This window comes from Lepisma saccharinum (assembly GCF_977018435.1).
Source record: "Lepisma saccharinum chromosome 12 unlocalized genomic scaffold, izLepSacc3.1 SUPER_12_unloc_1, whole genome shotgun sequence".
Taxonomy (NCBI): domain Eukaryota; kingdom Metazoa; phylum Arthropoda; class Insecta; order Zygentoma; family Lepismatidae; genus Lepisma; species Lepisma saccharinum.
This window is the reverse complement of record NW_028142891.1, coordinates 11,128,659-11,155,303: the sequence shown is the minus strand read 5'-3', so window position 1 is coordinate 11,155,303 and position 26,645 is coordinate 11,128,659.

The window sequence follows — 26,645 nt, the reverse complement described above, 5'->3', positions numbered from 1 at the left end:
AACTCGAAGACAAGAGAACTTTAACTGGCGAAGGTGAGGTAGCCATGCTAATTTCTCATCGAAAATGAGGCCCAGGAAGCGGACCTCATTCACGAAGCACAGGGGAGATTTCCCCATGTACAGGTCAGGATCGAAATGACATGTACGTTGACGACAAAAGTGAACACACACGGATTTCTCGGATGAGAAGGTGAAACCTGTTTGGGAGGACCACTCAACCAAACGGTTTATCGTCAGTTGGAGTTGACGAGAAGCTGACGCGAGATTCCGTGAGCGACAAAAGATCGTGAGGTCGTCTACATACAGAAGACCATGTACAGGGGAAACAATGCTCGCCATAACACTGTTCACTGCTATGGCAAACAGAGTCACACTTAATACGCTGCCCTGTGGGACACCGTTCTCTTGTTCTTGAAGATCCGAAAAGGAGTTCCCAACACGTACCCGGAAAAAACGATCAGATAAAAAGTTTTTAATAAAGTACGCCATATGGCCACGGACGCCCCAAGAATGGAGCTGCTTTAGGATGCCAAAACGCCACGTTGTGTCATATGCTTTTTGGAGGTCAAAGAAAACTGCAACTAAATGTTCATTGTTGAGGAATGCATCCTGAATGTGTGTTTCCAGCTGAACCAGATGGTCCAGTGTGGAACGGTTGGAGCGAAAACCACATTGAAAATTACTTATCAAGCAGTTTTCCTCCAAAAACCAGGTGAGACGCTTGTTGATCATGCGTTCCATCAACTTGCACACACAGCTAGTTAAGGCAATAGGCCTGTAACTCGAGGCTGCGGTGCGCTGTTTACCTGGTTTCAGGATGGGAACAATAATAGCTTCTTTCCATGAAGTGGGGAAAGAGTCCTCCAACCAAAGCCTGTTGAATACCGCCAAAAGGAAATGTTTGGCTCCAATGGGCAGATGACGAAGCATCTCATAGTGGATCTTGTCCACTCCAGGAGCTGTGTTCTTAGAATCTCGAAGTGCCTGATCGAACTCCCGTTCAGTGAATGGAGAGTTGTATGGCTCGGTGTTATGACTTCGAAAAACGAGAGGGCGTCGTTCCTGACGTTCCTTCTCACGGCGGAAACGTGGTTCATAATTTACAGAGCTAGACGCATCAGAAAACCGCGTGGCCAAGATATTAGCTATGTCTCCGGAATCTGTGTACAACGTCCCATCGTGCTCCAGAGCGCTCAGAGGAGTAGATGCACCCCCTGGATGCGACGTACTTTGGTCCAAACGGCTTTCGACGAAGCCTGCTTCGTCAGAGAAGACACGTATTGGACCCAGCACGCCTTCTTACTGGCTCGAATGAGCTGACGGGCACGGGCACGTTTAATGCGGAACTGCTCGAGGTTTGCGGCAGTGTGGTTACTATTAAATCGATCGAGAGCATGATTGCGGTCCTTGATGGCTGCACAGATCTCCGCAGTCCACCAGGGGACTGGGCGTCGCCTCGCAGGTCCACTGGGATGTGGAATGGAGGTGCGTGCAGCATCATGCACTCCTGACACAAAGACATCTAAGGCGTCGATTGGTGGTAAAGTAGACGCAAGATCGACTTCAAGGTCCACTGCACGCTCGAAGGCTTCCCAGTCGGCCCGACTGAGATTCCAGTGAGGGTGTTGTTCACGGGATTGCTGAAGATGTTCGAAGGTAAGAATGAGAGGGAAGTGATCACTCCCACAGAGATCAGGATGAACGCTCCAAGATGTGGTAGGAGCAAGGCTGGGACTGCAGAAGGACAAGTCCAACGCAGAATATGTGCCAGAGGAAGGGCTGAAATATGTGGGAGTCCCATCATTCAGCAACGTTAAATCTGATGCCTCACGGAATTTATCTACAATTTGACCCCGGGGTTCTGTACGAACGGAGCCCCACAAACGATGGTAGGAATTAAAATCGCCCAAAAGAACTACAGGAGACGGAAATTGCTCGAATATAGAAAGGAGGTCCTCAAAAGAGAATCGCTCCTCCCTTGTGATGTAGACACAGCACACAGATATTGGCTGTGGTAGATGGACCCGCACGGCGACAGCTTGGAGGGGGGTGGTGAGAAAGATTGGCGTTGAGTGGATGTTATCTCGAACACCGATTGCAACACCACCGTGTGCACGACGACCCTCAGGAAGCTTGTCGGTGCGGTAAAGCGTGTATCCGTTTAGAATCACTTATTCATTTGGGCGAAAATGTGTCTCTTGGAGACATATGATGGCAGGGTCAAATTCAGATATTAAGATTTGCAGTTCCTCGAGATGCATACGGAAACCGTTAAGGTTCCATTGGAGACAATAAGCCATAGCGGGAGGTATTATAGTTACCTTTTGAGGCGTACTCTGTTTCTAGGCCCTGTCACCTTGATAAATTCTTCATCCGCGGCTTCGTCCTGTATCATGTCCTCGGGTAAGGACACAGAGGGCGAAGGGGATGAAGAAGGGGGAGTGGGGGCGGGTGCTTTGAGCGCCCGCCGGGCAGCTTTCAGCTGCGCCTTAAGTTTCAGGGTGGTGGCCGCCACCCTCACTGGAGAGCTACTGGACTTGAGAAAGTAATCCTTGCTATGCACCTGCTTGAACTTCTTCTGTGTGGAGCGAGGAGTGGTTGCTGTTTTCCTCGAAGCAGGGCGGGCTACTACGGGAAGCGTTGTAGTTTGAGTGGACACGTCGCTGGTTTGTACACCTATACTTCGACGGGTAAGAGCAGGTGCAGCAACTGTAGTGAATGGCACAGGTAAAGTGGTGCGTATGCTTTCACGGAGACGTTGTTTTGCTTCGCCAGCAGAGATTTTCTCTGTGACGACCAACTCTCTGATTTGCTTCTCTTGTTGGAAAGAGGGACAGTCACGATGCCAGACTGGGTGCTCGCCTTGGCAGTTAATGCATTTGGGACCTGAAGAACAAGGTTCGGTCCCATGATCAGGCTTACTACACTTACCACAAAGGGCGGTAGTTTCCTTGCAGGAAGGCTGAGTGTGCCCATTTGAAACATCGCATCGGGTTAGGGATGTATGGCCGGACTTTATGTCTCAAATATCCAGCCCGTACAATATCTGGGAGAGTGGTCGTTTGGAACGTTAGTATAATCGAAGCAGTTGGCACAAGTTCTCCGGATTTTCGCGTCTTGATTCGCTGCACTGCGGTGACATGTTGGTCTGAGAGTGCTTCAAGGATCTCTTCCTCCTCAGCATTTAGCAGATCCCAGAAGTGAATCACACCTTTACTACTTTTAAGTTGACGATGGGGTTCAACATTAACAGTGAAGTGGCCCAAAGATCGTAACTTCAAAAGGTTGTTGGTCTGGCGATCTGTGCTGGTCTGGATAAGTAGACTCCCGTTTCTCAGCTTCTTTATTTCTGGAACATCGGAACCAGCGGCGTAGTCTAGCTGTTTCTTGATAAGGAATGGTGACAAGTCCTTCAATGTAGCAACTCCGTGTTTCTTTGTTGTTGCAGAAACATCCTTACTATCGGTCTTCTCATCAATACTGATAACAAGGTAACGTGGCACGTTACTTGTCTTTTCCACTACTTGGAGCGGGCTCGAAGGCCGCGCTCGTTTTGGGGGTTTCCCCCCGTTTGAGTTGTTTTTTGTACCCATATACAAAATAAATTTATATAGGAGGGTCCATAAATTGTCGCCTCGACATGCCCTCTATGCCGAGGAAGGCCTACCCCCAAAAATGGAGGCTACTCGAGGACCAAACCGAAATCCCCGAGGCCACGTTCGCGACTGCACCTACCCCTGCAGCCAACACTGTCCCATCGGCACGTGCAACTCACACCTTGGGATAGGGGTTTTTTATCGAGGTTGTCTCCTCTAGCAGGACCCTTAGTTATAGGGAGGTCAAAGATATGGAGATGAATGACGTGATGGAACGGTGAAAACGTGAGATATGGATGTGAAGAATGAGCGAAATGATGAGATGAAAATGACCTCCCTACCTTAGTTTCTTAGAGGGAGGTCAAAGATATTGAGATGAATGACGTGATGGAATGGTGAAAAACGTGAGATATGGATATGAAGAATGGGTGAAATGATGAGATGAAATTGACCTCCCTACTAAGCCCCCTCGCCCCGTCAAGGCAGTCCTACATGGAGGGGGGGGGTGTAAGGGGTGACCTTCCACGTAGGCACCCAAAAGTCAACCTCACTTCCACGTAGTGCACCCTGGAGTAAAGACTAACGAGGCTCTGGCGACTGGCACTATGGCCAGTATAATTTTGTGTGTGTTGTCCTGTTTGTTGTCCTTGTGTGTGCTGAGTGCCCGTTTACGGCCTCAGCTTTTAACAGAAGTCAGAACATTTTAACATTTTTAGTTATGCAACGCTAGAGTTGTTATTTGTAATGATAAGGGGCTGGCCCCCGTATAATGTGACGGGAGCAAAATAGCCTAAGTGCTGACGCTCCCAAAATTTTAAATTCAAACTCAAACTCATACATGGAGGGGGGGAAACACACAATTGTATGTTTAGAAATTACCACATTAATGAAAACACTCCTGTTAATTTTCGTATGGATCACTATTGTCACCCACTGAAACATGAGCTCTAATATCAAGTCAACAGTGGACCTTTCTCAAATAATGGCTGAATGAACATTGTCCCTGGACTGTTCCAGGAAGATACACTGGGAGCCAAGGTGAAGTGTATTGCCAAACTGCAGTTGCACATGAAAATATTGCGATCCACGTAACCACTGTAGCGTCAAAGAAATATTGTAAGGTATTATGAGGGCCTCTCCGATGGCGCAGTGGTAGCGTCGTCGCCTTATAATCAAGGGTGATACCCGGTGGAGGCACATGGTGGTTCGGATCCTACTTTAAACTGTAGGTCCAGTCCCAATTAGCCTTACTGTGCATAAAGTGGACTTAAAACACCAAATCAACCCAGGTATTCTGAAACTTGTACACTATGGTATCTACTGCAGTTGCTTGTGTGAAGTTTCTTCTTTAGCTTACTTCCTTAATTACTGGTTTTGTATTTTCTGTGTTTGTACTTAGGATGAGTCTATTGTGATTGTGATAGTGCAGTTGTTATATTTCCGCTTGTCTATGGTGGGAACCCTTACTTGTTAAAATTTCATGTATGCTCATTTCTCTCATCTTTTGTATGTGTATAGGTGAAGGTATTGTTAGGAAGTCTCTTTCTCATTACTTTCTAGCCTGAATTCGGTGACAAGTGGTATATATGTCAATTAATCTGAAGAGTGCCAAGGAAAATTTGTAATTCATATTATTTGAATCTGATCATTGGGGAAATTTGTATGAGTATATTGTTCTTGGTTGTTACATGTGTAAATGTTTGAATGAGTATCTGCATGTTGTTTGTTACATGTGTGAATTTCTTTTTCAATATGATTTCACATAGATAATTTTTAAAACATCTTGTTTTTTACAATAAAGAACAACTACTTGTTAGAATGTCTTTATATGTATTCATGAATAAAAACAGGATGATCTTAGATGAACACACTGTCATACCAAAATTAAACTGTATGCTATTTTGGCCTCTCGTGTTGCCGTAAGTTTGCAAATATGCCGTTCATATACACATAAAAAGCATGGTATGTTCAAATTTTAACTGGTATGTAAATAAATGTTACGTATTAGAATTGCTCTGGAATCCTGGATGTAGGAATCAATCAAATATTTATTCTTTTCGGCAAAATGTAGATATAACCTTTCAGAAGAAATAACACATGGTATGCATCAGTGCCTCTGTATGGGAGATTTCACACTGAAATGTGGTGCTTGGGATTTTTACTAATCGAACACAGGTCACCTTAAACTATGGTGTGCCTCTCTGGTTCCTTACATAAAGGCATAATAAAAAAAAGTACAACCATTCTAATTATTTTAAAATTGTAAGGTGTAAATCAAATTTAGAGATTGATCCAACTCACCGTCACTCACACTATGCAAAATTAAATAATTTGTGTAGCATGCTGGAAAGAACTACTATTACCCTATTGAAAACTGAATGTCACACATGGCTCTAAAATTACTACAGTACAGTACTAGTTGTGCTGGCAAGAAATGCATAGACCCACCACATTTCCGAGATCAAAATTCTAGCTGATACCGTTTAATACTGCAATTGCAAGTGGTGCTAGGTGTAGGGAGAGGTTTACGTGCATAGCATTGTGGTGTCAATCGTCAGAGCAAGAGAGTAAAATATTAGGCTTCCAACTTTCCACCCTCGTAGTTTACTGCTCCAACAACTGCAGCTCTCTCGCTACCCAAAATGATATTTGACCTCATGGTAATGCATATCCAACAATTGCTGTTGCTATTATTGTTGTTATAATTATAACCCCAACTGACCATGTATAAATATACAGATAGGATCCATAATATATTCCTCGTTCAATATATATATATATATATATATATATATACATAATACAGATTCCGTTAGCATGAATAGTTCATAATATTCATCCATAATTTACATCTCGACAAATGTGTATTACTCTAGAAAAGGCTAAATCTGTTCTTGAAATATAATGTATTGCTAGAAAAAGACCTGTTAAAATTTGATTTGAGACACATGTTGCCTCTATCTCTTCCCACATCTGCACATTTCAACCCTTGCCAACTCCTTAGCTTCCTCATACCTGCCAATGATGAGTGAAAAACTGGCAGTTCTCCAGTGCGGTAAACGCAGTTTTAAATTACTTAATTGTGCAACGCGGAAATACGGAATTTCTAAATTTCACGAAAGTAATATAATGCTATGTTCAATCATATTTAGGAAATACAAAGGACACTTTTAAATTCAAATTACTTTGTAATTCAAACAAAAGTTCAATCCCCTTGGAGTTTGAATTAAGATGCTTGAGAATTTCCACTGTACATACTTTTAACCTGAGAAAAAATGCAGCGACTTCTGTAGTAATAAATATTTGGAACATTATAAGCTCTGTTTATCTTCCAAGTTTTCACAATCGTTGAACGTTACAAATATTTGAAGAAATGATTGAAACAAAATTAGTATTTTTTTTTCCTTGAGTGTGCTGGGTCCACCCTGTCGGGCACCAAATTTGAGGGTGTGTCGCCCCATGCTCTTGGATTTTCTAATGTAGAAAAATTGAGAAAAGGTGAATAGCATAGACTGGGGCAGAGAAACTTGTCCTGCTGCTGCTGAAATATAAAGATCTGGTGACAATCGCTACTTCAGAGGTCAAAAATCCTTCCCAAAGAATTTACTTTTGCCGATTTCACAAAAGTGCCAAGTGTTAAATCAAATCATTATTGTTTGAAACAGTAGTGTGTGTGTACTTTGCATGCAAGCAAGAGTTTTACATGATTTAAAATACAAACCTGAATAACACCAATAAGTCACAGTAACCGAAAATAACTTCCATCAATTGTAATTTATCGACATACATTTAAAAACTCTCTTCGCTACCCACGTTATTAATAGAAAATGGTTCAGTTTCAATTTTTGATGATGGGGTGTAAGGGGTGACCTTCCACGTAGTACACCCAAATGTCAACCTCACTTCCACGTTAGTACACCCTGGACTGAAGACTAACGAGGCTCTGGCGACTGGCTCCATGGCCAGTATAATTTTGTTTGTATTGTCCTGTTCTTTTGTCCTTATGTGTGCTGAGTGTCCCTTTACAGCCTCAGCTTTTAACGAAAGTCAGAACATTTTAAGATTTTTACTTATGCAACGTTAGAGTTGTTCTTTGTAATGATAAGGGGCTGGTCCCTGTATAATGTGACGGGAGCAAAATAGCCTAAGTGCTGACGCTCCCACAATTTTAAAATCAAATTCAATTTTGATGATGTGATTGAAGGCTTGGCTTTTCAAAAGGCGATGCAAAATAATATATATATATATATTTTTTTATGTGGGACATCAACTGAATGCTAGATGGCTTTCTCTCTGTTGTATTTACATCTTCTCAAAAGAAATTTTCCTGTATCATATTGAATCATTTGAAATGATTACGCTTTCATAATGCCATTGTGGAGAGGTTTTAAGTAACCTGCACCAATACATTTATGTATGAGGTGTTGCGGATATGAAGGGAAAGCTCACCAAAAGAAAGGTGTAACAGTAGATTGGATTTTTTTTCTGCGTGATTTCAAAGTTTTGACAAATATTTTCATATGTTTCCTCGCTGCATATTCCACGAAAAGAATATTGAGCACACGTTGAGCTTGCCCTTCTTATCCACAATGCCTCATATGCTTTTTGAGTTTTTAAGTCCACTTTATACACTGATGAGGTAATTTAGACTAAACCTACTGTTCAAAGTGCAATCCACGCCACCATATGCCTCCATTGGGTATCAAACACAGGGCCCCTTGTTTACAAGTTGACAACATAAACACTATGCAACCAGTGTGCTTGCATTTACATACAGTGGAATCTCATTTTTAAATTTTTCATACGAACAAATTGAAGAGAATAAAAATTGAATGTGAATTTAAAATCTAGGGTGCGTCAGCACTAAGGCTATTTTGCACCCATCACATTTTACAGGGTTCAGCCCCTTATCGTTACACATAACAACTCTAACGTTGCATAACTAAAATCATAAAATATTAAAATCTTCTGACTTTCGTTAAAAGCTGAGGCTCTAAAGGAGCACTCAGCACGAATAAGGACAAAACACAGGACAACACAAACAAAATTATACTGGCCACAGAGCCAGTCGCCAGAGCCTTGTTAGTCTGCAGTCCAGGGTGTACTATGTGATGTGATGTGATTTTAAAATTTTGGGTACGTCAGCACTTAGGCTATTTTGCACCCATCACATCATACGGGGTCCAGCCCCTTATCTTTACAAAGAACAACTCTAACGTTGCATAAGTAAAATCTTAAAAGCTTAAAATGTTCTGACTTTCGTTAAAAGCTGAGGCTGTAAAGGGGCACTCAGCACACACAAGGACAAAAACAGGACAATACACACAAAATTATCCTGGCCAGGGTGCCAGTCGCCAGAGCCTCGTTTGTCTGCAAAACGCAGTACAGGGTGTACTAACGTGGAAGTGAGGTTGACAGTTGGGTGTACTACGTGGAAAATCACCCCTTACACCCCAGGGTGTACTATGTGGAAGTGAGGTTGACTATTGGGTGCACTACGTGGAAGGAGCACCCCTTACACCCCAATAAAAATTGAGAAAAAAGATTATGTTTTCCTATGTTGGTACCATGATGATTAAATGTATAAAGGGGGATGATGCAAAATCGGGGCTCCAATGTGCATACATTATGTTCATGGTTGCCATTAGCTTTCTTTTTTTGTTTAGTACATTTGGAACAAACAGGAAAGGAATGGATATCCAAGTAATTAACATAATGCATCATGAAATCTTTGTTGAACCTTTGGTTGATTGCAGTGCATCTGTTTTCAAACTTGGGGTGTAAGGGGTGACCTTCCACGTAGTACACCCAAATGTCAACCTCACTTCCACGTTAGTGCACCCTGGACTTAAGACTAACGAGGCTCTGGCGACTGGCCCCATGGCCAGTATAATTTTGTTTGTATTGTCCTGTTCTTTTGTCCTTATGTGTGCTGAGTGCCCCTTTACAGCCTCAGCTTTTAACAGAAGTCAGAACATTTTAATTTTTTTAGTTATGCAACGATAGAGTTGTTATTTGTAGAGGTAAGGGGCTGGCCCCCGTATACTGTGACGGGAGCAAAATAGCCTAAGTGCTGACGCTCCCAAAATTTTAAATTCAAATTCTAGTCAAATTCTAGTTTTCAAACTTACCTCACTTCGAAACACCCAACATATAATTTCAAAATGTGAAACATTACAAATGCTTAAATTTCTTCTCAGTGGTTTGCTTTTGCTGGTGTCTACCTATTATCAACAGCTTCATACAGTTCCCTAGGCTGAAATCTATTCTAATTATTCATTAATCGTTTTTAGTCTACAATTCTGCAAGATATGTAAATGACATACATTTCACTTTTTCAAAATATAAGGCCTCACAGGGCCTCGTATTTTGTAAATAGTTAGTGCATTAATACATTTTTACGTATACATGTACCAGCAAACGGTTACCCTAAATATTACAGGAGATATTTGTTTAAGGAGCACACCTGTTATACCAAAAAAAAAAAGAAATCCTCAATAATTTTATTAACAACAATTATTTTTTACATTTTCCAAGGAATTCAACGATACCACCTGCAATTATGTTTAACCCATTACTGCCCAAATTATTTATTTTTCGAAATTTCTTGTACCTTTGAAACCCTTTTGTAGTTTGTCTAAAATAATGCCAAAATAATGATTTTTATTTTTTTCGACCAATAGTCTTTTAGTTTTAGCATGTCGACAAATGTCGACAGTGAGCACGGATGGCACCATCAATACTGAATAACAAAACCTTAAAAAACATGATTATTTTACTAAATATATGGGCAGTTATTACAACGAAATTCCACATATTTTATATTTTTATTGTTTGACATTCAGATTATATTGATACAATACATACGTATTTACAAGAAATTACAATGCTCATTCATATTTTTACATTTGCAGCAGTACTTAATAAAATTCTATCAATTATTTCTCAATTGAGTTCCTTTCGAACCTATCTAAATAAAAACATAATTAAATTTTGGAAATAGAAAACAATGCATACTTTGTGTAAGTGTTGCTGATCTATTTCTGTGTGTGAAATGCCTCTGAACACTTTATATGACATCCGACATTGCACTTCTTACATTTCTTCCTTGTAGCCTTTCCACAATGTCCACAACGTACTTGCTTGGAAACAGTTTCCAAATGATCTGATGTGCCATCAAATCGCACTTCAGGCAATACTCTGGATGAGACTTTAACGCTTGGCCTTCCTGCTAGTGGATGGTTTTTCACGTACGACTGCATATAATTCCGTACTACATACCTCGTAAATGAGAGCAGATCAAGCCCATCTTCTTTTCCTTTAGCAGTCAGGCGGTAAAGTTGCCATGCGTTGTTCATGGAAACGTTCAGCAGATAACTTATCATTGGCCAATATCACTTCTTGTTCCTGATACTAATCCTGTAGCATGCAATGTTTTGGTCCATGCGGTCAACACCACCCATGTAAGTATTGTATAGAGCAACACACGAAGGTTGAGGAACTGAAATGTATTTTTTGTCCGCATTGCTCCATCGCCTTGCATGTCCCAGAGGTGACACACCCGAGACAGTTGATGCTACTGTAACGATGTTGTTATCATGGTAGCGTACAAGAGTAATGCCAGTACTTTTGTCTGTTAGTTGATGGTAACTTCCCCGCTCTTGTTTCCTGCACGAACTAACATCCGGAAGTGGAGCATTTTCTACACGATTTGGGCGAACCGTACCAGTTCCATCGTGACCGTTTGCTTGTAAATGTTCCAGCAGACGAATGGAAGTAAAATAGTTGTCAAAAAACAAAGAGAGTCGTGAACGAGCCGAAAGTTCGGATATCAAATCCATGACTACAGAGCCACCTACTTCCAATTCTGGTATTGTATTTCCCGTCGCAGCACCTTGATCAGGCTCTCCTTGAATAAGATATCCAAAACGCGTCGACAATGCCCATACTTTGAAACCAAAGCGAATGGGTTTCCCGTGGATGTGCTGTTTGGCGCCATGTCTCCCATAATATGGCACCATTGACTCGTCAATTGAGAGATATGTATCACCTGGATAAAATTGAAGCCAACGCTCATTTATCATAGACCAAACTGGCCTTAGCTTCCCAAAACGATCAACAGCGTCTAGTTTTGAATTGTCACAAAAATGTATGTATCGCAGTATTTCTTCAAACCTATTCCTTGACATTGCTTTCGAAACACCTGCGTGATGTACATCTTCAGATAATTCACAATACATTCTGGTTCTAGCCATTACATTGTATCCAGAAAGGAAAAATATTGCAAAGAAAAGTTTGAGTTCATCCTTGCACAATGTAAATGCAGGTTTTCCCTTCTGTACAGCATACTCAATTGTGGATTGAACTATAAATTCAATAACTTCATCGTCCAAAAACATTTCGAACAATTGTACCGGTGTGAAATCATTTTGAAGAAAGTCGGGCCTTGTGAACTCGATCGAAGGTTTGTCTCCGATGTCACACTTTTCCCACTTACCAACTTGAGACTTTATTCTCTGATGTGAAAGTATAACTTTTACTCCAGTCTTGATAGTTTACTCTCGATTTGAACACAACTACCGGGATCTTTGCTTGTTGACGCTTCAGATTTTGGTCGCTTCTGCGGAGGACTTCCAAAATCAAACTGAGGCACATCGGACACTGAAACAGCTGCAACGTTATCGCACGCATCATCATCTGGTTCACCCTGTCTCAAATGCACTATTCCCTTATCGGTGATTTTGGAGCAAACCAGCACTGCACCTGTCCGAAGTTGATTACCAGAAAGTTTGTTCATATCTCCAACGGGTTCATCTTCATCACTATCACCATCGCTTAGAAGAACATTCTCAGGAGGCTCGGTGTATACAATTGCATCTAAGAGGTCGTCTGTCTCTTCTAATGTACAAGCGATCTGCTCTACAGTCAACCTGGAAAAATTATACAACTGATATCGTAACAGGGCCGGTGATGAAAACATTGGACCCGTCCGTGCTCTCTGTCGACAAATGTCGACACTAAATTATAACGACCTACATAGAAGATTATAACAACCATTCAACGAAAGTGAACATAGCGTAAATATAACCAACATGTGCTATTTATGGACACATAAAAATAACCTAATTAAGATTTAGGATAATACGAAAAAACATACCTATTGCTAGCAGCCATAGTGCACGATGCAAACACAATGCAAACACGTGTGAACAACAAGCTCTGTGGAGGGAAACTGAAGGTCACTCTGCTGCAGTCGCTGAAGTAGTTGCCAACTCATCCACGAAAGTTATCGTTGTAAACAAATATCACAAAACCTATGAGAAAAAAATTATACTAAATTATTAAATTTTTTTGTCGACAAATGTCGACAGTGGGCAGTAATGGGTTAAGGATGCAGCCTTTTGTTCTTCTGCTGCAGCTATTCTTTGAACTGGAGAAGCAAGTCTCTCCTTGGGTTCCAAATTTTCTTTTTGAAGCTTCTCAAAGGAGACGAATGCCTCTGCAGAAGTCACCTTCTTCCTCTTCTTGGTTGCACTAGCATTACATTATTAGAAAAATTCCATCACGGGCTTTACTTTTTATTTTACCAAGAACTGAAACATGAAAAACTTGAGTAGTACAAGAAATGAGTTTTTTGCATTTCAAGCAGTGCCACCTTCATGTAATGAGTTGTCTAAGGATTGTTGATGAAATTGTAATCCCAGGTGAAAAGGATCATCCACAACTATGGCATGAGTTAATGAAACATTTGTAAGAGCAACCCCATCCTCCTATCTAATTCATGAGAATTAAGTTGTTCATACCTTAAGAGATAATGGGAAGCATGTAATTGTACGGAAATTGTTACCATGAAACAAAAATAATAAACAATTTAAAACAAATGCAGAAAAAAATACTACTTTCATTCAGTGAACTAAAACAATAGAACTTGAATCTTCACTACTAACAGAAAAATTTTTAAGCAACAAACCCCCCACCCCACAAAAAAATCCCAGTTTTTTTTTTTTTTTTTTTTTTTTTTTTTTTTTTTTTTTTTGAGAAACTGATAAAATGGTCAACCTTGATATCAGCTGTAAACACTACAATGGCTGTTTGCATGATTGTGAAATTTATAATTAATCGTTAACTACTATGGAGGGTCTTTCAGATTGCAGTTTTGATTTTGAACTAGCTTTTCTACTATTTTTAATTTCTGGTGCCTTTCTTGTGACTTGACATGCTTATGTAAAGCAGTTTCCAACTGTTTAATAAAGAAGCATAACGTAATTTATGCAAAGAAGAGAATTAGTAAAAAACTGCAACAAAAGCTTCTCTGTTATTCAAGTTCCAAACTCTTAAAATATCAATATTATAGCTACTTTAGTGCATTCAATATCTTTATTTTTATGTTGTCAGAAGAACAGAAGTTAAAAGCAATATGAAATATTTTGGGGAAATTGAAATGAGTTTTTAGCCATTTTGAAACATTTAACAAAAAAAACAACAAATGTTAATAATATAGCTTAAATTGAAATTCAACAAGATTTGAACAAATGAAGGCAAGACCTTACAACTGTAAGGTATGAGAAGTATTCACTTGTAGTTGGAAAAATGCAAGATATAGAGAAATTCAGAGCAGTCTGAGAAACAGTCCATAGGTGTGAAGGGTTAATTATTGCATTCTGAAAATGCTGGGAGCTGCAAACATGACAAAGAATGAAACAGTATCTAGCATTACATCAATAAAATAAATTTAAGCACAGCATAGTTAGCCTCAAATTTCTAAAGAGCACGCAACCACTTCCAACACACACGACAATTCACTTTGCATACCTGATTTTGAGGCACTGCCTGGATTTTCCACTGGCCTCTTTGGTGTTTCTGGGTTCACCACCTCCAGATCTGGTGGAGGGCCCACCACCTCCACAACTTCTACAACACAATTGTCCAAAACTTCAAGATCCTGTAATGAACAAATAAGTTGGGACATAAAGTAATTTATTATGCCTTGTGCTGAAATGTGCATTTTCATTGTAAATATAGATTATCTAATAACCACGGAAGATGTAATTTCACAAACATCACATTCATGCAAGAACTAATAAGTATTTGAAGTTTACATAGCAAATTGTAACAGCATACAGAATAATTGATAGCTGGCAGAAGACAAGAGCACTTAACGCCACGGCAACTTATCTCGTTACCACAGTTAAATATTTTCATGCGATGCTACTATCATTTGTCTGCTGGTAGCCATGTGAAATAAAATTTTCAAACGTCATTATCATACTGTACACGTTTAAAATTGCAATTCCTTCTTTCAATTTTTTCTTCTTTGTTATTATCACCAGCATTTAATTTAGTTCTGTCTGGTGAAGCTGCAAGTTCGGTTTCTGTAATATGATAATGTTTTTTTATTGGACGTTAAAAATAGCTACACCCCCTCCATGTAGGACTGCCTTGACGGGGCGAGGGGGCTTAGTAGGGAGGTCAATTTCATCTCATCATTTCACCCATTCTTCATATCCATATCTCACGTTTTTCACCATTCCATCACGTCATTCATCTCCATATATTTGACCTCCCTCTAAGAAACCAAGGTAGGGAGGTCATTTTCATCTCATCATTTCACTCATTCTTCACATCCATATCTCACGTATTCACCATTCCATCACGTCATTCATCTCCATATCTTTGACCTCCCTATAACTAAGGGTCCTGCTAGAGGAGACAACCTCGATAAAAAACCCCTATCCCAAGGTGTGAGTTGCACGTGCCGATGGGACAGTGTTGGCTGCAGGGGTAGGTGCAGTCGCGAACGTGGCCTCGGGAATTTCGGTTTGGTCCTCGAGTAGCCTCCATTTTTGGGGGTAGGCCTTCCTCGGCATAGAGGGCATGTCGAGGCGACAATTTATGGACCCTCCACAATAAATTTTGTATATGGGTACAAAAAACAACGCAAACGGGGGGAAACCCCCACAACGAGCGCGGCCATCGAGCCCGCTCCAATTAGTGGAAAAGACAAGTAACGTTCCACGTTACCTTGTTATCAGTATTGTTGAGAAGACCGATAGTAAGGATGTTTCTGCAACAACAAAGAAACACGGAGCTGCTACATTGAAGGACTTGTCACCATTCCTTATCAAGAAACAGCTAGACTACGCCGCTGGTTCCGATGTTCCAGAAATAAAGAAGCTGAGAAACGGGAGTCTACTTATCCCGACCAGCACAGATCGCCAGACCAACAACCTTTTAAAGTTACGATCTTTGGGCCACTTCACTGTTAATGTTGCACCGCAGTGCAGCGAATCAAGACGCGAAAATCCGGAGAACTTCTGCCAACTGCTTCGATTATACTAACATTCCAAAGGACCACTCTCCCAGATATTGTACGGGCTGGATATTTGAGACTAAAAGTCCGACCATACATCCCTAACCCGATGCGATGTTTCAAATGCCAGCACTTTGGGCACACTCAGCCTTCCTGCAAGGCCACTACCGCCCTTTGTCGTAAGTGTAGTCTGCCTGATCATGGGCCCGAACCATGTTCTTCTGGTCCCAAATGCATTAATTGCCAAGGCGAACACCCAGTCTGGCATCGTGACTGCCCCTCTTTCCAACAAGAGAAGAAAATCAGAGAGTTGGTCGTCACAGAGAAAATCTCTGCTGGCGAAGCAAAACAACGTCTCCGCGAAAGTATACGCACCACTTTACCTGTGCCATTCGCTACAGTTGCTGCAGCTGCTCTTACCCGTCGCAGTGTAGGGGTACGAACCAGCGACGTGTCAACTCAAACACCAACGATTCCCGTAGTAGCCCGCCCTGCTTCGAGGAAACCAGCAACCACTCCTCGCTCCACAGAGAGGAAGTTCAAGCAGATGCATACAAGGGAATATTTTCTGAAGTCTACTAGCTCTCCAGTCAGGGTGGCAGCCACCACCCTGAAACTTAAGGCGCAGCTGAAGGCTGCCCGGCGGGCACTCAAAGCACCCGCCCCACTCCCCCTTCTTCATCCCCTTCGCCCTCTGTGTCCTTACCCGAGGACATGATACAGGACGAAGCCGCGGATGAAGAATTTATCAAGGTGACAGGGCCTAGAAATAAAGTACGCCTTAAGAGGTAACAACCATACCTCCAGCTATGGCTTATTGTCTCCAATGGAACCTTAACGGTTTCCGTACACATCTCGAGGAACTGCAAATTCTAATATCTGAATTTGACCCTGCCATCATATGTCTCCAAGAGACACATTTTCGTCCAAATGAATCAGTGATTCTAAACGGATACACGCTTTACCGCACCGACAAGCTTCCTGAGGGTCGTCGTGCACACGGTGGTGTTGCAATAGGTGTTCGAGATAACATCCACTCAACACCAATCTTTCTCACCACCCCCCTCCAAGCTGTCGCCGTGCGGGTACATCTACCACAGCCAATATCCGTTTGCAGTGTCTACATCACAAGGGAGGAGCGATTCTCTCTTGAGGACCTGCTTTCTATATTCGAGCAACTTCCGTCTCCTGTAGTTCTTATGGGCGATTTTAATTCCTACCATCGTTTGTGGGGCTCCGTTCGTACAGAGCCCCGGGGTCAAATTATAGATCAATTCCGTGAGGCATCAGGTTTAACGTTGCTGAATGATGGGACTCCCACATATTTCAGTCCTTCTTCAGGCACACACTCTGCGTTGGACTTGTCCTTCTGCAGTCCCAGCCTTGCTCCTACCACATCTTGGAGCGTTCATCCTGATCTCTGTGGGAGTGATCACTTCCCACTGCTTCTAACTTTCGAACATCTTCAGCAATCACGTGAACAACACCCTCACTGGCATCTCAGACGGGCCGACTGGGGTGCCTTCGAGCGTGCAGTGGACATTGAAGTCGATCTAGCGTCGACTTTGCCAGCCATCGACGCCTTAGACACCTTTGTGTCAAGAGTGCATGATGCTGCACGCACCTCCATTCCACATCCCAGTGGACCTGCGAGGCGACGCCCAGTCCCCTGGTGGACTGCGGAGATCAGTGCAGCCATCAAGAACCGCAATCATGCCCTAGATCGATTCAATAGGAACCACACTGCCGCAAACCTCGAGCAGTTCCGCATTAAGCGTGCCCGTGCCCGTCAGCTTATTCGAGCCAGTAAGAAGGCGTGCTGGGTCCAATACGTGTCTCTCTGACGAAGCAGGCTTCGTCGAAAGCCGTTTGGACCAAAGTACGTCGCATCCAGGGGGGTGCATCTACTCCTCTGAGCGCTCTGGAGCACGATGGGACGTTGTACACACATTCCGGAGACATAGCTAATATCTTGGCCACGCAGTTTTCTGATGCGTCTAGCTCTGAAAATTATGAACCACGTTTCCGCCGTGAGAAGGACCGTCAGGAACGACGCCCTCTAATTTTTCGAAGTCATAACACCGAGCCATACAACTCTCCATTCACTGAACGGGAGTTCCATCAGGCGCTTCAAGATTCTAAGAATACAGCTCCTAGAGTGGACAAGATCCACTATGAGATGCTTCGTCATCTGCCCATTGGAGCCAAATATTTCCTTTTGGCGGTATTCAACAGGCTTTGGTTGCAGGACTCTTTCCCCACTTCCTGGAAAGAAGCTATTACTGTTCCCATCCTCAAACCAGGTAATCAACGCACCGCAGCCTCGAGTTATAGGCCTATTGCCTTAACTAGCTGTGTGTGCAAGTTGATGGAACGCATGATCAACAAGTGTCTCACCTGGTTTTTGGAGGAAAACTCATTGATAAGTAATTTTCAATGTGGTTTTCGCTCCAACCGTTCCACACTGGACCATCTGGTTCAGCTGCAAACACATATTCAGGATGCATTCCTCAACAAGGAACATTTAGTTGCAGTTTTCTTTGACCTCCAAAAGGCATATGACACAACGTGGCGCTTTGGCATCCTAAAGCAGCTCCATTCTTGGGGCGTCCGTGGCCATATGGCGTACTTTATTGAAATTTTTTTATCAGATCGCTTTGTCCGCGTACGTGTTGGGAACTCCTTTTCGGATCTTCACGAACAAGAGAACGGTGTCCCGCAGGGCAGCGTACTTAGTGTGACTCTGTTTGCCATAGCAGTAAACAGTGTTATGGCAAACATTCTTTCCCCAGTACATGGCCTCCTCTATGTCGACGACCTCACGATCTTTTGTCGCTCACGGAATCTCGCGTCAGCTTCTCGTCAACTCCAACTGACGATAAACCGTTTGATTGAGTGGTCCTCCCAAACAGGTTTCACCTTCTCATCCGAGAAATCCGTGTGTGTTCACTTTTGTTGTCAGCGTACATGTCATTTAGATCCTGACCTGTACATGGGGAAGTCTCCCCTGTGCTTCGTGAATGAGGTTTGCTTCCTGGGCCTCATTTTCGATAAGAAATTAACATGGCTACCTCACCTTCGCCAGTTAAAGTTCTCTTGTCTTCGAGTTCTCAAACTTTTACGCGTTTTCTCTCATACTTCTTGGGGTGCTGATAGGACGGTATTGCTTAGCCTATACCGTGCACTCATCAGGTCGAAGCTAGATTATGGATGTGTTGTGTATTCTTCTGCTCGCCCATCTAGACTTCGCATCCTAGACTTCGCATCCTAGACACTGTCCACCATGCTGGTATACGTGTGTGCACTGGTGCCTTTCGGACCAGTCCAGTCGCCAGTTTGTATGTAGAGACATCTGAGCCGTCGCTGTCTCTGCGAAGACAGCGGCTGGTAGTTCTACTTCCTCCATCTTCGCGCGATGCCTTCACATCCCTCATTCCACACCATCTCAGACGAGGGTAGGCTGGAATGGTATCGGCTTCACCCTAGTGTCACTAGACCATTTGGTGTTCGTGCAGACGAGATCCTGTCAGCACTTGGTGTTGACAGTGATCTCCCTGGCGTCTCTCCACTCATTTCGCCTCTCCCTACCTGGGAGTTTCCTGCACCTTGTATCGATTTTTCTCTGACTGCCCTTCCAAAGTCAGAGACACCAATGGTTGTATACCAGCAACGGTTTTTAGAACTTCGTGCGAAGCACCCCAATTTTAATGTGTTTTACACGGATGGGTCCAAGACATTCGAATCAGTTGGTTGCGCCTTCGTCCTTGACTCTCAAAGTTCCAGTTACTTGCTACATCCTGCCTGTTCCATCTATACGGCAGAGTTGTACGCCATTCTAAAGGCACTGGACTTTGCAGACGTCAATGGTCTGAAGAAAGTCCTTGTGTGCAGTGATTCGACCAGCGTGTTGCAGACCCTGAATTCGCCGTATTCCCGGCATCCGGTAGCGCAACGCATATTCAGACGGCTTGTGTCCCTATCTGCCCGTGCCGATGTACACTTCTGTTGGGTCCCTAGCCACGTAGGCATTCAGGGGAACGAAGCAGCTGATGCTGCCGCCAAGTCTGCTGATGTGGACGGCGATGTTCTCGTCCACCTTTTGCCAGCTAGCGACCTGCAGAACATGTTCCCCTGTCGTCTTCTTGAAACTTGGCAGGCCGAGTGGGATACGGAAACGGGGAACAAACTTCACGCTATTAAGCCCACCACAGGTGCTTGGCGTTCCTCGTCCCGTCCCTCTCGGCGAGAAGAAGTCACTCTAACTCGCATGCGTCTAGGACACAGCCGTCTTACGCATAGTCACTTGCTGCAAGGGCTGGACCCTGCGTTATGTCGTGTTTGTAATGTTTTATTAAGCATTCGACACATTCTCGTTGAATGTGTTGATCTTGCTTACCTCCGGCAGACTTTTAACATTTCCGGCTGTTTGTCATCCCTCCTGGGTGATGACAGCAGAATTTTAACAAATGTTTTTAGTTTTTTTACAAAGAGCTGGACTCTTCCACCGTCTGTAAGGAGGTTTTTAGTTTGGTTGTTCTGACTTTTTAATGTGTTTTGTTTGTCTCGTGCAGGGCTTTTTAGAACCTTGCACTTTTAATGTTTTCCCAAGGGGCTATTTACACCCCTTTTTATGATTTTAGTCAGAATTTTAGATAAGGGGCTACTTCCCCGTATACATTGAAGGGTGCAAAATGGCCTTTAGTGCCGACGCACCCAAACAATTTTTAAATCAATCAATTTTAAATCAAAAATAGCTACAGAGTGAAAGATTGTGTGTATGTGTGATAAATTGTTAAATCACTAATTTCCATCGAATGAAATTAAACCCAGAAACTGAATGGTGTGAACTGAACCTAAGCATTCAAAAACAATGGTGTGTCTCACACAAAGGATGCCGAACATGATTTTTGCTAGTGGCATCTACAAAGCATGTTGGTATAATTGTATAGAATTGATGGATTCCTCAGAGTATTCTACTTATTGGCACCTTTTTTAAATGCATGCATGTACAAATATCAAGGAATATATGAATTCTGACTATGCTCATTAGGTAATGCCTTTTTTGTACAGGATAAGAAAGGCATGAAGAATAATGGAAATTGTGAAATAAAATATGGCACCTTATATACTGAGGACATCAAACTAAACAACCCTAAGCTACTCAAAAGCATATAAAGGCAATAACACTGCAATCATGTAGGTCTTCACTGCAACAATACGAGCCTCAAACTTGACCTGCCTAACCTAATCATGCAAACAGGCTTGGGGTTGAAACAATTTTCGGCTCAAAATATACACTAAGCAATCAATATTTTTTTGCAGTGTTTCTAGGCACACAACGGAATCAGTTCACGTGGAACTTGTGTGTATAATGATAGAAATTATACATATGTAATACATTAAAGTGATTATGTTCATTATGTCACACTTATGTGCACAAACAAACATTTCTGCTAACACGCTAGTTTGGCACTTGAAGTAAATTTTGAGCATAGACCCCCAAAACATGAAAATCAATACATTTTGGTGTGCAATTTTTATTCTTGACCTTATACGTAACATTGGATCAATGGACGAGTTAAAAGGACTTATATTGATTATGGATCAGCAAGAAAATGAAATAAACAAACTTGGCACTACAGTATTTGCAAAAACATTACAGTAGCAGGGAGTAAGGATGTTTCACATGCAGATATTTTTGTTCATCCACAACGTCAGAGCAATTAGTTTCACCTGCAAGTAATATGTTGCCTTTAAATGTTGATGCAAGGATCTTGCCATGTTTAATTCAACATGTGTTAAAAAGAAACACCTCTATAATTGAATAATATTTTAATAAAACAGATTTGTTCCATTCTTGAAGAACCTACAGTACATGCCAGGTTTACAAGTAATATAAACTGGCGTTTATAAAGTTAGTTAAGTGTTGACTTTATAACTGGAAAGATAGTCTTTTCTTGGATGATTAAAATATTCCTTGGTAAAATTTTAGTACCCGAACTGACTTTCCGTACATTTCTTGAATTTGATTTTAAAATTACGGGGGCCAGCCCTTTATCATTACAAAGAACAACTCTAACGTTGCATAATTAAAAATCTTAAAATGTTCTGACTTCTGTTAAAAGCTGAAGCTGTAAACGGGCACTCAGCACACCTAAGGACAACAGGACAATAAGAAATTTAAATTTTGTTTATAAGCTTACGAGAATCTGAACCTTGTAATATACATACCCCTAGTTCTTCAATTCCTTCATCTCAATCAGCAGACATGTGCTAATTAAATTAGCAATTTTTCGCTGAGTTTCGGTAAGGCTGGTACCTGGTGGAGGTCCACCTCCAGTCCCACTTCCATACCTTCTTAATTCACTTGCTTTCTCTTTGGCATTTGCCTTTAAGTCTGACCAACACTGCAAAAGAATATAGAAAAAATATAGAAAAAAGCTGTTCATACAGATTTTTTTTAAAAAAAAGACTAAAGAAAGTAAATAAAAACAAAGTGTGTGAATTTTGTACATGCCAAACAGAATAATTACTTCACAATTTTATAGCACTGGTGGGGAGAACAGGTTGCTCAAGAATCGAAGTCTAATTTAACGGAGTGACTATTTTCACTAGGTGGTGAAGCTAGCTTATGAGCTATTTTCACCAGATTTTAAACTGCACATACATGATCTACACTTGTCTGGCTGCTACACGTATGTGTGCATTTATGTTCATGCAGGAGACAAGTACTTTTTTCTGCATTCCAAGGGATTTTGAAAAATACTGCAAGGTGTTCTGTATGCACTGGTGCTTCTAATATATCACATGTAGGTAGGTCAGGTTTAGGGCTATTAGCATTAAAATTGCTTCGATAAATACTACCTAACACCATAATTTATCGTCTTTAGCACTTTCTGTGATTCTCACTACCTGGTGACAAGAACTAGTGGCACCTATTTTTAATTTAAAGTAACTTCTTAGCAGTAAGCTCAGCAACACTGCCAATAAATATAATAAAATAAGATAAAATACAATTCAGGTAATTATTTTGCTGGTGAAAATAACCACATATTCTATTCACCATGTGGTGAAAATAGTTGCAGCTGTCAATTAAATGTAGACTGCCTTAATGGAAGGATGGTTGCTTTGTTTGGGTACCAGTTTCATAAATCGGAGACACATTAAAATTGGATAATTTGTTTCGCATGGTTCGTACTTACCAATTGTATATTGCGGAACATAGTTCAAGGTGTCATTATGCTATTTACACAAAAACAAACATTTTCTACTAAAATAGAGCATTTTTCTAAGTGCTACTGAACGCACGTAACGGTGCGATATCGCTTACTTTGCGAATGATATCGCTTCTTTGTTTTCGAATATCAGTGTTTCCAACGTTCTTCACCGAAAAATACCTACTATCGTGTTCGTCACGTGTGCAAATTGTACATTATGCATGGGTAGCTGACGGATAGCCCCACGAACCATTCCGATAAGGTTAGGTTAGGCAAGCATAAATTAAAAAAAAGGGTTTGGAAACACTGACATGATTTCCCGGTGAAATAGATAGCACGATGAAAGAAAATACCTCGATTAACGTTGGAGACCTTAGAGAAACTCATTTCCGTAAGTAGTATCTTCTGTAAAAATGAAGAAATGTGTCACCAATGTATGAAACTGTTACCCTTTGTTTGAAATAAGTCTAACATTTAATTCGTTACTTTGTTTTGTATCCTCATAGCTCCAAAATTCTACGCATTCATGCACCTAGCATTTCATAAATATGGCAAGAAAATAAAAAGGTACAAATATGTTGGTAAATGTACCATGAGAAGAGCACGTTACTTTTGCAGTTAATATTCATACCAAATAATTTCAACAAACAAAAACGAGGACATGCATATCTTTATTTAGAACCATTATATATCAAGTAAAAACTGTTACAGTTGGATCAAAAAATAACTTCCAGAAACTAACAAAAACTAGGACATGTATATCCTATTTACAATTCGTATATTTATTATTATAAACTGTTACAATAGGAAATTAAACTTACCCCGCCTCCACTGCTTCTCCGTCTTCACGGGACCTCCTTGAGAATTTAAAACTTCTCCAAGGTCCTTCCACAGACGTTCCTAGTCTTTCTTACGAAATGTTTGGGATAGTTTGCCCGTGATCATCAGTGGGCGCTGTTCCATAAACTCCACCATTGTCATCTTTTGTTTCAGTTACTTTCGACATTCTTCAACTTACGTACTACGTTTTCTAATAAATTGTGCACTTCCCGCTTTCGTAAATAATAACGGCGTTCCATAATGTTGCTGCTGTGATTGCCAATAATCGAAATTGAAAAAGTCGCAACGCCATTGGCTGATGGTACATTTCACTCGCATGCAACTCGAGACCCCGAATCCGTTAGCTGCTCAACTCGTTTAGTTGACCGACTTGGCTACCGAAGGAGAAGACTCACTCCTGAGCTAGGTGTTGACTTTCAATAATAAGCTCCCAGGTCAGACTATATCAGGAGTTTATAGGTATTTACTGTATTTTTAAATTTTTTATCAGATTTTCTTTCCATACACCTCAGCGGTAGGCTCAGAGGCCTACATTTTTTTAGCCCTAAACTCCAAGCTATTATATTATTGAATCACTGATTTCATTGTTGTTTACATGGATGCTGTTATACTATAACAATTAAAGAATTACTATCATTAATAAAAAAACAACAACCAATCATTTAATGAATGTAAACATATTTTATGATTCACTAGACTTAAAAAAAAATCATTAATGCCGGGGTGTAAGGGGTGACCTTCCACGTAGTACACCCAAATGTCAACCTCACTTCCACGTTAGTACACCCTGGACTGAAGACTAACAAGGCTCTGGCGACTGGCCCCATGGCCAGTATAATTTTGTTTGTATTGTCCTTATGTGTGCTGAGTGCCCGTTTACAGCCTCAGCTTTTAACAAAAGTCAAAAGATTTGAAGATTTTTAGTCATGCAACGTTAGAGTTGTTATTTGTAATGGTAAGGGGATGGCCCCCGTATAATGTGACGGGAGCAAAATAGCCTAAGTGCTGACGCTCCCAAAATTTTAAATTCAAATTCAAACAAAAATTACCAACCACTTGTACACTGTCACTGCCATGCGCAAGAGGGTGGGGGCATTCACAGGTCCACCCGTTGAATTTTTCCTCCTTTGCGAGTTACTTCATGACATTATGAACAAAAACAATACATAAACATTGGGGACACCCTAGGGAACAGTATGATTTATTTACAACTTTTACTAAAAATACTCGCATTATAAAAATAGAAAAACAAGAAGTGGTGGGTCTAGGCACGCACCCACAGGGAGAGCGATTGGTCATTCACCGCTCCCAATTGCCAGTTCTTGTATATTATTATTTCTAATATTTTTCTAAGACCAAAATGTTCTGTGTTTCATGACAGTTTAAACCTACTGTACGCTCATGACAGACCAATCAAAACTGTATCCACAGTTTAAATTTGGATCCAAACCGCTGCGGAATTCTGCCTTAAAAGTTGACCCCTTGAGAAAACAAGTTTTTGTTTTCATTGGTTATTCACATTACTTCTCACGTCTGATCATTCAGTTTACAATGGCAATGGAAAGAATTATAAAAGGGTCCTAGGTTTGATACCTGGTGGAGGAATATTTTGATTTGAATCCTACAGTAGTTTCAACTTCAACTCTTGGGGTGTAAGGGGTGATCTTCCACGTAGTACACCCAAATGTCAACCTCACTTCCACGTTAGTGCACCCTGGACGTAAGACTAACGAGGCTCTGGCGACTGGCCCCATGGCCAGTATAATTTTGTTTGTATTGTCCTGTTCTTTTGTCCTTATGTGTGCTGAGTGCCCCTTTACAGCCTCAGCTTTTTACAGAAGTCAGAACATTTTAAATTTTTTAGTTATGCAACGTTAGAGTTGTTATTTGTAGAGGTAAGGGGCTGGCCCCTGTATACTGTGACGGGAGCAAAATAGCCTAAGTGCTGACGCTCCCAAAATTTTAAATTCAAATTCAACTTCAACTCCAGTCCCTATAAGCATATTTGAGCATAAAGTGGACTTTAAGAAAACAGCAATCTCAATAATAATTTTTCCCCGCCCATGACTCTTATTTTTGCAAAACAATATGCTAATCACTAGGCCATGGAATTCTGCTTGGTTCCTGTCCACAGTAGTCTATATTATTTATGTAAAACAGTGCAAGTGTTGTTAGAACTTATTCTTGGTCAGATATGGTACCCGACTGAAATTTGCCCCTCGAACTGTAACTTCTCCGCCACTGGGTGTGTCTGGCAGACTTCCCCCCCACCCTGAGGTAAGCTAGATGCAAGCTGTGTAGAATGAATTTTATGACTATGAATAACCACTTCCAAACCTATCGCTTTAGCAGTTTTGAAAAATATTTTAGCATTATTCTTAATTGTATTTACATGATCCCCCAGTAAGTCTACATCATCTACATATGCTAACAACTGAGTCACACCATTTAATTTTAGTCCTTCTTTAGTTTCTTTTACCTTCCTAACAGCATATTCTAAGGCAAAATTAAAGATCAATGGACATAATGCATCTCCTTGTTTTAACCCATCATGAATTGTAAATTTGTCAGACATATTAATACCCACCCATGGGGTGTAAGGGGTGACCTTCCACGTAGTACACCCAAATGTCAACCTCACTTCCACGTTAGTACACCCTGAACTTAAGACTGACGAGGCTC